Here is a 16,036-nt window from a genome sequence, read left to right as displayed (position 1 = left end):
CATCACCTCAAAAATTGAAAAATTAAAATGTAATCTGGGATGATATGGGAATTATCTGCTAGAGTAATGATTAGCGTACTTTCCCCCAACCTAAGGTTTAACAGGTGTCCACACATGCGGAGGAGGACTAAAAAAGGAGACTATGAAAAATATCATAATGATAGTTAATATGGTTTAATTATATACATGCAACAAAAATAAATACACATGAGCGTACATGACATCGCGCGATAATGACTGTAAATGAAAAAATGAGCCCTCGTGCATGGAAAATGAGACGGAATCGGATGAAGTGAGTGGAAATAAATGAGTGTACGAAATGGAATATTTATTGCATAGAAATGTACTTCCTATAGATAGGGAAGTATTTATTATGAGCATGCAGCAAAGATTTAGGATGGAGAGGTAATGACAAAGCCATCACCAATTGCTGCAAGAATCTTGGCATTTTCAGCTATTGAGAACTGTTTTAGAAATTCGTCCTTGCTAAGTGGTTTGTGGTACAAGCACAAACGATGACCATTGACTAACAATTTAAACTGCATAGGATCAATTATGGATAATCAGACAACACCATTAGAGAATATTTCAACTATCTCATAAGGTCCTAGCCATCATGTCTATAATTTTCCCAAGTTATCTTTATACCTTGGATCATAGAGAAGGGCCCAATCACTTGGCTTGAATGATTTATCTTTGATATAGCGATCATGCCACTTCATGCGTTGGTTTTGAACTTATTTGGTACGTTGTAGGGCTGACTTTCTTATCTCATCCAAGGCATTAAGTTGCAGGAGCCTTTCCTCTTGTGTTGCAGAAAGTGTCATATCTAAGGCAATGGACATTCTCAAGGTTTTATGCTCAAATTCCACAAGCATCATTGCTTTTGTCCCATAGACCATTTCAAATGGTGTAAACCCCGTTGTTGTTTTCCAAGTGGTTCTATAAGCCCATACTGCTTGAAATAACCTACTAGACCAATCCTTGTGGTTAAGAGCTACTATTTTGGTCAATATTTATTCAAGTTCCCTGTTAGTGATCTTTGTTTGCACATTAGCCTGAGGATGATAGGGGGTGGATTTTATATGCCTTACATTGTATTCATTAACCAGAGCGGTAATCAAAGTGGAAGTGAATTGTGCCCCTTGATCTGTTACAATTTCTCTAGGAACTCCATACTGAGTGAAGATTTCCTCATATAAAAATTCTACTACCTTATTATCCCTAGCATGCTTAAATGCTTTGACCTCTACCCACTTTGTAACATAGTCAGTACAAACAAGAATGTATGACCAACCATTTGATGATGGAACAATTGGCCCAACAAAGTCTAAGCCCCATTTGTCAAATGGTGTAACAACCACTTGGGGATGTAAAGGCATTTCATTAGACTGAGTTGGTCTTCCCATTCTCTGACATTTATCACATTTCCTGGTATACTTGACTGCATCCTTGTGCAAGGTTGGCCAATAATACCTTGTAGTCAATATCTTGAGAGTTGTTCTTTTTGTAGCAAAGTGACCTCCACAAGACTCATCATGACAGGCGTGAAGTATATCATATGTCTCATCTTCTCTAACACAGTGCCTCATAACTTGATCTAGTCCTTCATAAAATAAGCAATCTTCTATCCATGAGAAGTTGAAACTTTTTTCTACCAGCAACCTTCTTTCTTTTGGTGAGAAATGAGGAGGTATCTTGTTAGCTACTAAGTAGTTAGCTATGTTAGCATACCATGGACTTTTCAAATTAATTGAAAACAAATGCTCATCTAGAAAAGAATCATCAATGGCTTCAGGATTGTCTAGTGTTTAAATTCTTGATAGAAAATATGCCACTACATTTTCTCTACCTAGCTTACCTATGATAGTAATGTCAAATTATTGCATTGACAACAACCATCTTGCCAATCTACCTATAATGGAGCTTTTGTTTGTGAGGTACCTGATGGCTGCATGATCAATATGCACAAAGATTTGATAACCAATTATATAGTGCCTAAACTTATTGAGGGCATAGATGACAGCTAACATTTCCTTTTCAGTGACAGTATAATTCATCTTTGGTCCTTGCAAATTTTTACTGATATAATAAATGCATTTTCTACAACTCCTTGCTTCTTCCCCAAAACTGCTCCTATTACAAAATCAGATGCATCTGTATGAATGTGAAAAGGAATTGACCAATCAGGTCCTTTAAGCACAAGGGCATGAGTTAAGGCTCCCTTTAATTTAGAAAATGCCTCTTTATGTGTAACTGTCCATTCAAACTCAGCATCTTTTTTTAATAGAGAATACAAAGGTCTGACTATTTTACTAAAGTCCTTGATAAATCTCCTGTAGTACCCTGCATGACCTAAAAAACTTCTTACATCCTTTTGTTTTGCAAGGGTAGGAAGAGCAAGTATTACCTCAATTTTGGTTGGATCTACTAGAATACTTGATTGAGAAATACGATGTCCCAACACTATACCTTCTTGCATCATCATAAAACATTTTTCACTGTTTAGGGATAAATTGAGATCCTTACACTGCTACAACACTTTGGCCAAATTTTGTAATGCTTCCTTAAACGTGGCCCCATAAGTAGTAAAATCATCCATGTAAATTTCCATACAATCATGGGATATATCTGAAAATATACTGAGAACAGCACTTTGAAAGGTTGCAGGAGCATTACATAAACCAAAAGGGAGAATTGAATAGGCATATGTGCCCCAGGGGAAGGTAAAGCTAGTCTTTTCCTGATCTTGCAGAGCTAATTTTATCTTATTATAACCACTAAACCCATCCAAGAATGAAAAGTATTACTTACCTACTAGAGTTTCTAACACTTGATCTATGAATGGAAGTGGAAAATGATCCTTTTTGGTAGCAGTGTTGAGCTCCCTATAGTCCACACAAACTCTCCATAACCCTCCTTTCTTTGGAACTATTACCAGGGGGAAACCCATTGACTGTCTGAAATAGGGTAAATGAATCCTGCATTAAGCAACTTTTGTAGTTCCTATTTAACTATTTCCCTTAGGGTAGGATTAATCTTTCATTGGGGTTGTCTAATTGGCTTACAATCTTCTTTGATATAAATCCTATGGGTACACAATGTAGGATTTAATCCCTTCATGTCATGATAATCCCATGCGAAGGCTTGTTGTTGGACTTTGAGTAATTTTATTAATGACAATTTGATTTGTTGCTAATTGACTATTGACATTCAGATTTCTTTCTGCGGCAACCTCTATTTGAGTGACTGACTCAACATTAGATATTTCAGACAGACAAGAGGTTTGAATCTCTTGTGGCAGTAATGTATGAACTATGTTTGTGGTTGCGGGAGAATCTAAAGAGCTTGCAAATAGAAGAAAAGTATGCAAAGGACTTGCTAGTATACCTGTGGATTGTTGAGCTGCTCCATAATGATTTCTTATGATGTTAGAGAGTATTGTATCATCCTCTTAAAGTGCTATGAATGGTTCTCTTTTTAACATCATCAGTTGTTGAATATAATTAATTTCCTCTGCTTCTTCTCCTATATCTGGCCATACTACTTGTTTGTGATCAAGTTGTGGTTGTGCTGGAGAATAGAGTGCAAGAGTTTTAGTAGTAATATCATCTAAAATGGTCATGTCCCCTGACTTGCAACCTATGTATGCATCAGTTGTAGCAAGCCAAGGTCTTCCCAAAATGATTGGATATCCCCCCAATGTTTCCTTAGGAGAGAGTATTATAAAATCAGCCAGGTATTCCCAAAAGTCTAATGCGACAACAATATCTTCAACCATCCCTTTAGGCCAGACGGTAGAGCTATCAGCAAAGTTGCAGGACCGTTGAGGTTGATCTAAGACTAGTAATGTTGAGTTGTTGCATGACATCTTTAGTCATCACATTTATGGCTGCTCCTAAGTCTATCAAGGCATTTTTAATTTGAGTTCCATTAATAACTACCTTCACAATGGGGCTACCTGGGTCAGAACATTTAGGGACAAGAATTTTTCCTAACATAATTGTTATGCCTTGCATACCTAACCCCCATTAGTTTCCTTGTGTTGAAAATATGGGTCTCCTTTTCAATTTATTCTACTTTGTTTCTTTTTGTTTTTCTCCTTCTACCTCGGAACCCTAGAGTCCCGAAGTCCCGAGGTCTCTCTTTCTTTTGTTTCTCTACCCCAGAACCCCAGAGTCTCGAGGTTGGTCTTTTTTTCTTGTTGGTGCCCTCACCCCGGAACCTTGAAGTCTCGAGGTGGTGCCTTGTCTTGTTCATTTTGTTCATCTACCTCAGAACTCTGGAGTCCCAATGTGTCTTCTGTGTTGTCTGCCTCAAAACTCGGTAGTCCCGGAGTCCTGAGGTATGTTGTGTTTTTATCCATCAACCCCGAAACTTTGGACCCCCAGAGTCTCGAGGTTGATTGTTTGTTTGCTTGTTCTCCCTCACCCTGGAACCTCGGAGTCCCAAGGTGAGGTGTTTGTTCTTTGGTTTTATGTTGTCGACCTCGAAAATCTAGAACCCTAGAGGCCTGAGGTCCTGTTTAAGGCACTCGTATGAACGAGGTTCGAGGGGGGGGTATAAATATGAATAGTGAACTTTTTTAAGCTCATTTGCGCATTTAACCTTCCAGAGCTCTTATTTTCTAGCCTCTTTCTTTGTCCCTTTGGCCTTCTGAGTTCCTTTCATCTTCTTGGGTGATTCTTCTCACCAGGCTAGTGATTTTTCTTGCCCTCCTCATTATTTGTAGTTTGGATCTTCCTTTTTGTCATGGGTTTTTCTTGTTTTTCATTTTTCATGTTTTCTTTTTCCCAAATGCCCTAGTTCTACCCCCAGAACCCCGGAGTTTTGGGTTGCTTGCTTTTCCCAACCTTGGAACCTCAAAGTTCTGAGGTTATTGTTGAGCTTAACACTTGATGAACTCAGAACCCCAGGATCTCGGAGTTCTGGATTACCCCTTTTGAAGAAGTAATACCACCTACCCCAGAACTTCAGAACCCCTAGTTCCATTCTTATGAGCTCTTCTTTAAAATCCTTTTGGGTATCTTTGTATCTAGTCTGGGACCCTAGAGTCTCAAGATGAGCCTGAACTACCTATCTTCAAGTCCAAAACCCTAGAGTTCCTGACTTCGTTCACGCCTACCCAACCCAGAACCCCGGAGTTTCAAACTTTCTTAAAGTTTGCCTATCCCAGAACCCCGGAGTTCCAAGGTCCTTGTTTTTAAAGAGAAAATTACTCACCCCAGAATTCTGGAACCCCGGAGTCCCGAGGTGAATGAAGTTTTCCATGTTTTGTATAATGTACTAACACTTGTTTCCTTATGGCAGATTCAAGCAATTAGATTGACCCATCTTCCAGCAAGAGAGGCAAGGATATTGATCGACTTCCGGCAACCATGAAGTACCACTACCAAGGGTAGGTTTACACTTCAAAGTTGGATGATAAAATTAAATGGGTTACTAATTACGAGATCGGGCACATCGAAATCGAGGACATCAAAACCCAGTTGGACAAGTCAAGGTTGGAAGCCCCACAAAGGAGAATAAAGAGATCAGGCCTAGTAGAGGCTACCATCTTTCCACAGTCGGTGTAGACTCCCTAATTTATAATGACAATTTCCCAATTTTATGACCTTGACACCAAGAAGTGCATAGACACACAGGGTAAAACAGTGATAGATTTGTCCCCTGATATGTTGGGATTTGTGTTCAGCATCCCAACCAGAGATGAGATATTCCTCTCAACTGAAGAGGAAGCCTTGAAGGTATGGAACGATAATGTGACCTCAAACAAGAGGCACATGAATGAAAATTGGTTGGAGGAAGAAAGGAAAATAGGTCTAAAGGCTATAGAGATACTAAGAGCATACTTTAAGGAGCCTCAGAGAGACCTAATCATCATGTTAAGCAAGGCCTTTAGCAAGCTCGACTGTAAACACTTTCAACTATGGATGTTCTAATTCATGACAACCATCCTAGTAGGAAATCAGTATTTCGGCTGGCCTCAAATCCTTTCGAACAACATATGCAAACAAATGAAAGAGGTCCACCAGACCAAGAATTTTTTCTTTACATCTTATGTCATCAAGCTTGCTGCAAGAGATGGCAAATTCCCAGGCCTACAAGTGGAATATCAATTAGGGGATGAAGAAGGTCATAAAAAGGTATGGGAATATTATTCCCAACTCCCCCTCATCAATACAAAGGCCCATTTTAAGTGGATCAAGGATGCCTTCATTTTTCTTGTAATAATTAAACTGACGGGAGATACAGGATACAGGATTAGCTCGGAAGCCATGGCTATCATCCGAGAGTGGGCGTGTTGGTTTATTCAAAACCCACGCTCCACCTACATTAGGGTCAATGGATTCATAGGAAACCCAATGTTGCTCCCAAGGTACTATAATGACAGGATTATTTTATCAGAATATGCCAGGCAGCTGCTAGGCCTCCAATCTCTCTTGTCATCCAAACACAAAATAGGGATTGACTTTTCAGTGTCTATTGGGTATTTCTCTTGCTCCAAGATATAGGTGGCAAAGTTGGCGGAGCCAAAGCTCCAAGATTTCAATCTTAAAGAATTTGATTATGCTAGGGAATTCTATGATCCTTGTGGGAAGCTAAAGCAAACTATGCCTAAGGCATATGAGGGGCATAAGCCTAGATTGGAGGATTTTTGGGCGAACCTCCAAGACAGTTTTGAAGTGAGAGAAAAATTACAAGAGGTTGTCAGTGCTTCAAATAAGGGATTTCAAAATTCAAACCAATCTCCCTAAAGACCCAAGGGATGATGGAGACTTGCTTGATGTTGCCTACAAAGAACAAGAAGTCGATAAAAGGCCCCTCTCCCCAATTAGGTGGTCTGCAAATGAGGATATGAATATAGAAAAGATCTCCCAAGCAGTCATCAATAGGACCAAACAATGGCTAAGTCAAAGGGTCAGGCCGAGAGCCTCAAAGGGAAAGCAAAAAGAGTCTACCTCAGGGGTTCCCTAGTCAAGGGGTTATAAGGAGTATGCACGGAAAACAAGATCGAGCTCACGAAAGAATACATCTACTAACCCTAATGAAGAAGTGGGGCCCCAAGATAGCACCGAAGATCTAATGAGAAAGCTTAAGGAAAAGATGAGGACATTAGAGTTATTGAAGAAGGCTACAAACCTAGGGATAATGGATGGATTAGGAAAGGTGCCACTCACTGAAGTCCTTCCACCAAGGACAGCTATAGCGCAGGCTGTAGGAGAGGGTGCTCGGGAGCAAAAAGAAGGAATAGAAATAGATGAAGATGTACCCACTCAACATCCTCCAATAGCTACAGTACAGGTTCCAGTTACCAACACCCCTGTACCACCATCAACTGATACAACCATATGGCAGCCTGGGATACAGGGATTTAGGTCTGCAACTGAGGAGGTAATCATCAGGAATGTCGAATCAAACTCAGAATAGGAAGAGGAACATCCCAAGGAACAGAAGTCACTTCGAGAGGAGAAAGAACAAGATGAGGTGGAAGATCTATTAAATGAAAGATTAGTCTTAACCCCTCAGGATCAAGAAGACCTCTTTAAGGATATAGTTGTCGGGCAAGGTGGAACAGAAGCAGATGAGGAAGAGAGGATGTTCAATGAAGAGGTCAATGATAAGTTGGGAGAGTTACATAAGCAACAACAACTGAATGTTAATAGTGCTCTCCAAACTAATCTGGCTCATCAAGTTGCTTCGCCTCAAAATCTTAAACAAACAAATGTAGAAGAGAGGGATGAAGCAGAGGAACAGGCAGATGTTCATATTGTAACTATCAAGATAGTGTCACATCAAGGTGAAAAAGATAAAGATATACCACAGTGGCTTGAATTTACTTTTGAGAAGAAGAAGAAGAGAAAGGTAGAGCTTCCTAAAGTGACATTGCAGCAGGTAATCACGGAGGATCCCCAAAAGGTCAAGAAACCAAAGATTGTGCATCATTCGTCAAGAACAGGTTCTGGGAAGTGGTTGCAGATGTGGCAGTTCTGCTCCAAACTAAAGGATGAGCCTTTCCCAAATACCAAGTATCCCAAGTAAACTTGGGTAGGCAAACAAAATGGGGAGAGTTAGACACTTTACAACTAGCCACCAGTGTTGTCAGGGGGCGCGTGGAAAAGTAGCATACCTCCAACATAGAGCTTAAAGCATAGCTGGGGAAATATAAGCAATTGCTAGTAGAGATGAGTAAACCTATAGACTCTTGTAGGACTGAACACCTACCTTCAACCTCATCACTGCCAAAGGGAGAATTAAAAGCATTAATGGAATTGAGATGGGTGGCTGCTGCAGCCAAATCATGGGCTCAGATAAATGCTGCCAAGATTAGGTTATTTTTGTAGGATACCATGGGGGTATACCGGGAGGCAGTACAGGCAGGTAGAGCATTAGCTTCTTGTTTGATGCAATGGGAATGGAAACTAAGCATTTTTGATAAGCAGTTTCAAATTTTGAATAAAGTTTTTCATTTAGGGGAAGAGGTAATAATGGAGGAGGATCTCTTAGGAGGAGATAGTTGTAAGAACTTGCAATCTTACGCATACATTTTGCAACTGAAGATTGAAATGCTTCAACAGTATGTGAAGGATGTGGTGGAGATCCGAGTCCATCTCCTTAGAGAAATTTTGAAATATAAAATTTTTGTAAAGCATTTTCTCGGAGCTTTTGGGTTGGGATTAACCAATACAGGGATCGTGGATGAAGAACAAGTATTGAATCAGTGGGACGCATATGAGGCCCAGTATTTAGGACCTCTAGCTTAGTTCGATGTCACATTGATGGACAGATACACGTACCTGATTATCCAATGTCAAGAAGTGGTTGAAACAATAGGGGAGTTAGAGAAGGGAAAGAAGCATGCGGATGAATTTTTGAGGAAGTATAAATTTAGAATTAAGCATGTAGCTAACCCTCTTGTTCAAGTAGTTGCATGCATTATTAATAATTATAAATCTTATAAAAAGAAGTAGAAGATGAACCTATAGTTACTAAAGATAGAAGGATTTATAAGAAGAGATTTTGCATGGCATCTCTACTAGCACTCTGACGGCAACTCCAGCTCATGTTCCAGTTTTCAGAAAAAATTTGCATGACTACGAAAGCTTGGCTCACATAGCATGGTCTTCGTAGTGCTCATGCAACCTCTATTTCGTAGTAGTTAACTAGAGTATAAAGGTAGAAACTTGCAAGTTAACCGTGAATCCTAGTTTTGAGTTCTTAATTTAGGTTAGATTTATTTCCTAGATAGTAGGGCAGAAAACTCTATAAATTGAGAATTTGGATTCATTTGTAAGGGTCCCCAATTTGATGATTTGTGGCCCACTTAGCTATTTTTAGATTATTTTGTAGATTGTTAAGAATTTGAGTCATTTTTGTTACACATTCTTTGAAATTAATACAAGAAGCAACTTCTCGATTGCCTGATCTACGTCTATATTCTACGAAATTGTTCTGTGTAATCTGGTAATGTCTGTTATTTGGAATTAGAAACGTGGTTTAATCTTCTATTTATTGCTTTATGAATCATATTGCACACATGCGTGGTTTATGAGAATTATTGTGGTAGGTGATATTATTGATGATTTTATTTCCATAAGTCTGTGAAGTTGATGATTTTGCAGGTTTACTCGAAGTCCATTGTTGAATGCTAATTTGAATAATATTTGATAATTTCTTGGATTGCAGGGGACTAAATGAGTAGTTTGTTAAGTTGTTATTGAATTGGTTTCATTGTTGTTTTCTTGTTTCCTTTACTCTTCGTAGTTTATTTTCTAGAGAATCTTAAATCATAAAAAATACAAAAAAAAAGAGGAAGTTAAGCCATTAACGATCAACGGGATTTAGTTTCAACCAATAGCCCCTTAACAGTACAACCACATCAACCATTAGGTTGCCCATCACCGTCATGACCTGACTATAGAGACCTTGGAGTAGTGAGTTTTCCTAAACTCATTTCTTTTCAGGAGAGTTGGTGAGTGTTCACATTGGCTACCTGATTGTTGGCGGGTGTGTCAAAAATAGTTGTCAACTAATATCAGTCAGTTGTCCTACTATATGCACTATTTTTGGGTTCTTTTTCTTTCTCCTAGGTTTCTTCAAACATACTTCCTTAATAGCTTTTCCATATATGATAATATCCTTAATATCTTGAAACAGTGGAATCTTTACACATATATATTTTAACTGATCAATAAGATCAAAAGCTATATCATCTGGTTGCCTAGATATTTCTACCTGCAATCTTTGAGGAAATGGGGAAGTTCTTACATGTGTGTCTGAAGTCTTAGACTGATGAACCTACTCAGGGTTTCTAGGTTGATTAGGTGTAGTTTCCTGAGCAATCTCCTCAGATGGTAATTCCATTATGACTGGAAGAGATGGAGTAGGCAGTGTTGTTCCTGACCGTAAGTGAATATCACTTATATTGAGAGAATATGCAGGATAGTTATTAGGATCAGTTGAAAACACTTGTTGTTGTTGTTTTTGTTGTTGTTGATGTTTGTTATTTGGATTTGGCATAGGCTATGTTGGCAGTTGGGTTGGCTTGGGTGGAGTAGCATTAGGAGTTGGTGGCATTAAAGCTGGTTGTTGGGACTGTTGTTGTGGTTGGAGGAAACCTGATGATTGGTTTGCCCATTGCTGTCCTCCTCTCCATTGCGGTGACTATTGCCAATTACCTTGGGGAGGTGACCAATTCCCTTGTGGTTTCTGCCATTGAGAGGAAGGACTCTGATAACTAGGCCAAGGGTTTTGAGAGTTATTCCAAGACTGGGGAGTATAATTTCCAAAACTTTGGGAGTATGGAGGTTGCCACTGATTGCTCTATGCATTGAAGTTCATATAAGGATTTGAAAATGACAATGGATCTTGTGGCATACCTTGTCTTTGAGGCCAAGGCCTTTGTTGTGCAACATAAAAGAGTTGTTCATCATCTCCATAGACAGGTTTGAAATCTAGGGAAGTCTGGTGGCTATCAATTTTAGCTAGCAGTTTACATTTACAGTCCTTCTTATTTTTTTGATAGTGAGGACAAAATTCAATAAGCATAGCCTCAGCCTCCTCATACTTCTTTCTTGCCTGAAGTGTATCCAATTGAGTAGCCATATTATTAATTATATCCTCCTTAAAGTCCTTTAACAAATGAGTTATTTCCATTCTTGAAATTGTTGTGGATGACTTTGCAATCAAAGAACCAAGCCTATAGCGTCTTCCCCTCTTGGTTGCAGCTCTAGAATACTTTTGACATATTTGTCTGATTTCATCCCATTGAACTTGAGTAATATCTCCCCCTCCCATAAGGTCTAAGGAGTCAACACAATCTTTATTGATTCCCCTTAGAAATATTAACTTCATGGAATCTTCACTCAAAGTACTATGCTTGGATTTTCTAACACTAAACAGAAACCTCTCCAAGTAATGTTCCAGGCTTTCATCTTTTTTTTGTGTCATCCTGAAGATATCATAACCATGTTGGTCCATTCCCCTGCAATAGTCTTTATACTTATCCAAGAAGTTTGTCTTCATCTCCTCCCAAGTAGTGATTACATCTCTTCCTAGACTCATAAACCATCTCAGGATAGCTTCTTTCAAAGTAGCAGGGAATAACTTGAGTTTATGGGCATCGGTGGTATAATCATAACTTCTACAAAGGATATCAAATTCAAACAAAAATTTATCTGGATCTTCTATTACCAAACCATGAAATTTTGGAAGAGAAGAAGCTGGTATATTATTCAAATTTGCATTATCATGTAGGTCAGGAATCGGAAACTCAAAGGTTGGGTTTACAGGCGAAGGGTGGAGGATTTGCTTCCATTGGTCCCTGATAAAGGACTAAAGGTAAAAAAAAATTCTCAAGGGGTTCGTTTAGGAAGTCTAGGTCTCCTTCTGACAGATTAAAAACACCTCTATTTTGCATAAGAATTTTTGCAAAACGGTTTACTTCAGGTTCTTGATCTAATCTTATATCTTGAGTGGGATGTGAGGGAAGAAATATTCTTAACATCTCTTCTCCTCCAATGCATGCAGATTAATGAAGAAATTCAAAAAGCTAACTAAAAACTTAAAACTAATGGTTACAATAGGTTCTTAGTTTGGCACCATCCCCGGCAACGGCGCCAAAAATGTTGGTCCACACAACTGGAATGACAACTAGGTAATAAAACACAATTACAAGATTGGATATCTTTGAATAGCTAGTTTTCTTGTAGCAAAGGCTCATTTACTTATCGACCAGGGACGTAAACTTAAAATGGGCCAGCATTGTATGGGTACCAAGTTCATATCACAACCATTCTATGTTACTGCAAGAAAGGAAATTCTTTAAAGTAAACATGTAAAATCTTAATGAACTAATACTTAATCCAAATTCACAACTGGAAATCACTCATACAATTACTACTAAATGATAACGTTCTGGCAAGCGACTAGGAACTACTCTGCTGTTGTGGCTGCAGGAACAGACACAGGAACTGTTTCCAGTGGTTGCAGGCAATCGCTGAAACAACTACTATTGAAGAATGGAAACTAACTAAAAAACACAAAGGATTACTCACCAAGTGGGCCCCCTTGAGTGAGCATATCCAGAATTTCAGATTACATTTGTTTAGTTTTTTAAAATCACATAGATCTCTTTATTCCATTTTGACTATGAAAATACATAAAATACCAGAAGTCTGAGTATTACAAATATAATGGTCATTCCCTAGTACTTCAAGAAGAGAGAGAGACCCCTTTATTCATAAGGAAGCTTATAACAGATTCCTGATTGATCAACCACATTTCTACAGAATAGGAAAATAACATTCATTAAACAAAAAGAAGAAGAAGAAGTCAGCGCAGAAAAACATAACATCTGTCCTGCGGCTAAGAAAATATAGCATGACATGCTTCCTAGATCTAAGCTCCACTAAGAGTAGTTATAAATGTTTCATAAATCATTTTTCTGAAGAACCGGTCAAGTGGCTTTGATCTCCCTTATTACTATTTTCTTTTGACTGGGTCTATATTGTGGCTATATACCTGGTACTTCTTTAAACCACCACTTAGTCTTTCATTCTCCTTTGTCAACCCTGCATCATGATATTAATGCGCACAACAAACATGTGTATATACTAATGCTAACATGATATAATTTAAACCATACTTAAGATTGATTTTATATATTTGCATAGATAAATCATTTAAAAACCATTATATGACAACCTTAAGTATAAGTCAAATCAACTTCAGAAACACTTACAAGGTATCAACTTAGGAGAGAATTCTGATCCAAATATCATGTAATCATAAGACCTAGGCAGGAGTATTATAACAAAAATCTATCAAAATAGAGCCATTATTTAGGCTCATTATCTCCCCCTAGCCTAACTTCCTGTTGATCCTCCAACAACAAGAAAATTCTGAAATCGGACATTGATTCTAAAGTTGCCAGGAGTGACTTGCCCAGAACCTCCTGCAGATAAACTCCAATAGAATCTTTTCATTTTCTCCAATCTCCTCCACCTAGTACATTTTGTTGCTTCACTATATGGTGGATTAGTATCCCTACATCCCATCAATGGCCATAGGAGGATTGGAGGCTGAAAACTCAGAGGTAACCAATGTCTTCCCTTTATTCTTCCCAAGTGCATATATTTGGGTGCCCTCTTCAGTGTTGCATGGTAGTTTTGAATGAAGTGGGGTTCACATTGCCTTAGGTCATCTGGCAGGCTATTCCATCGTTGGATCAAATATCTTGTTGCTACTTGTCCTTCCCTTTGGGCCATTTGTTCATATTCTTTATACACTTCCTCTCTTAAGGGTAGAATATCTTTTGCAAAATCTAGCTCATATACAATCTTTTGCCAATCAAAATAGAGTCTTCTAGGCTCTCTTGATTCAACCCTTAATAGCAATGAAAGGTCAAGTTCTTCCTTTCTATGAACCTGAAACTTCTCTCCTCTTGCTATTTCATTTTGCATCCATGACATGAGAGCTCTCGATTGGATATCTCCAATGTAGAGGAGAGGGTTCCAATAGACATCAACTGGTACAGCATAGTTATATAAATAAAATTCAAAGAGTAGGTTCTTAATGGTTGTAGGAGAGGTCTGATAAACATTGTAGAATTCTTCAGGTGTCTGTAATGAGGGACTTAAATCCCTAACAATTCTCATCATCTGGAAATTGATATGTTGCTCTTTTAAATATAGAGAGTAAACATGAGGAGGTGCTTGGCATTGCATTAGTTGTGGTACTATAGCAGCTACCGTTTTCATCCTAGTTTTAAGTTAAGCAATTTCCTTGTCCTTTTGTTCAATAATTTTCTTCTATCGGTCGATTATCATCTGCATTTTTACCTTTTCCAATTCCCACTCCTGACAAAGGGCAAGTGCCACTGCATGACTGGTAAGTGAAGTAGGTGGTTTATGAATAGGTACCCTAGGTTTCATCTTTTCAACTTTGCTCCCTGCTTCAATAACCTGTTCTGCAATGGATGCTAAGCTATCCAACCTTTCAAAACCTACTTCTCCCTCTAGCTGCTCAATGTTTTGTAGTTCTTCCTCTTCATGTAATTGTGGTTCTTGTTCCCTTTAGAGTTCTCTTGGTGGAGAAGGAGGACTATCATTGTGAGGTGGACTGTGTGGCTCTTGTTCTGGAGAATCAAGCAGAATGGTAATATTTGGCTCTGCTGATTGATCTTGACTTTTAAACTTTTTCCGGAGCCTACCACTACTTCTGCGAGATTTCCCTTTAGTGGTTGCAGGACTACTTCCTATAGATAAATCCTCAACCACCTCAGTGGCTATAGGAGAAACGATTTTTATAACTTTCCTTTTATTGGCCATAGGAGAGGGTATATTCTCACTTTCATTTTTCCCCTCCATTTCTATGTCAACTTTTTTTTCTTTTCCTTTTTCCTTTCAAATGGTAGCTCTAGTTTTTATCAGGTGAGAAGGAACTGTTGTTGTAGCTTTTTCTTGTAAGGGTTCCTCTACTGCAGGAACATTTTGTTCTGGTGATATTCTAGAGGATGAGGGTTCAACAGGGGAACCGGGTTTTTCAATATTTTCATTTTCTACACTAAACCTTCTAACTTCAACAAATTCATACCAAGACATTGGAGAGACATCACTTAAAGACCTTTCAACCAATAACTTAATTAGGCAATAATGAGAAATAGAGTGAGGCCTACCTTTTTGGGTTTCAGCTGCGCTTATAGAAAGAAGGTTGTACAATATGTTTGGAACATTCATCCTTTTCTCGTGGCATAGATGACTCAGAAGCTTGAAATGATGGGAATGCAGACATGAGAACCTTCCTTCATAGGTTAAATACTTCAAAACATATAATGTTGCAGCTCTCCATTCAGGTAGAAGAGATTCTCACCTAGTTCCCTATCTATTTATTACTAAAGGTGGGTCTCCTTGTTGTGTAAACTCTGCTCTTGCACTGTGTGCATCCTTAGATTCTGGATACTTTTCTCTATCTGATGGAAGCCTAGTTACTTCTACAATTTGTTCCTCTGTCACCACAACTCTCAAACCCTTTACCTAGGCTTGTCCATTTGAAAGTGTGCGGGTAAATTCCATTGCAATTTTGTTATTAAACTCAGTCAGCTTTAGAAAATAATCCAGCCACCCACTATTGCGGAATATTGGCTCACAATCTTGGTCCTGCAAAAGGACTTCATTAAGTATTGGCTCATGACAAATAGGTGGACCTCCCATTGTGGTGATAACACTTTCTACTCTCTGATGGCCTAAATTTCTCCAATTTCTGCAATTGAAATATACTCAATGTACTCTTACTTGGTTGAAACCGGGTTGCAATCTAAAATAACTCTAGGCAAACAAAAGGACAAAACACAAAATTTCACCTCAAAAATTCAAAAATTAAAACGCAATCTGGGATGATATAGGAATTATTTGCTAGAGTAATGATTAGCATACTTTCCCCCCCAACCTAAGGTTTAACAAGTGTCCACACATGCGGAGGAGGACTAAAAAAGGACACTATGAAAAATATCATAATGATAGTTAATATGGTTTAA

This window comes from Cryptomeria japonica, chromosome 3 (genome assembly GCF_030272615.1).
Source record: "Cryptomeria japonica chromosome 3, Sugi_1.0, whole genome shotgun sequence".
In the NCBI taxonomy this organism is placed as follows: Eukaryota; Viridiplantae; Streptophyta; class Pinopsida; order Cupressales; family Cupressaceae; genus Cryptomeria; species Cryptomeria japonica.
The sequence above is the reverse complement of the archived record's forward strand: the minus strand, read 5'-3'. Positions refer to the sequence as shown.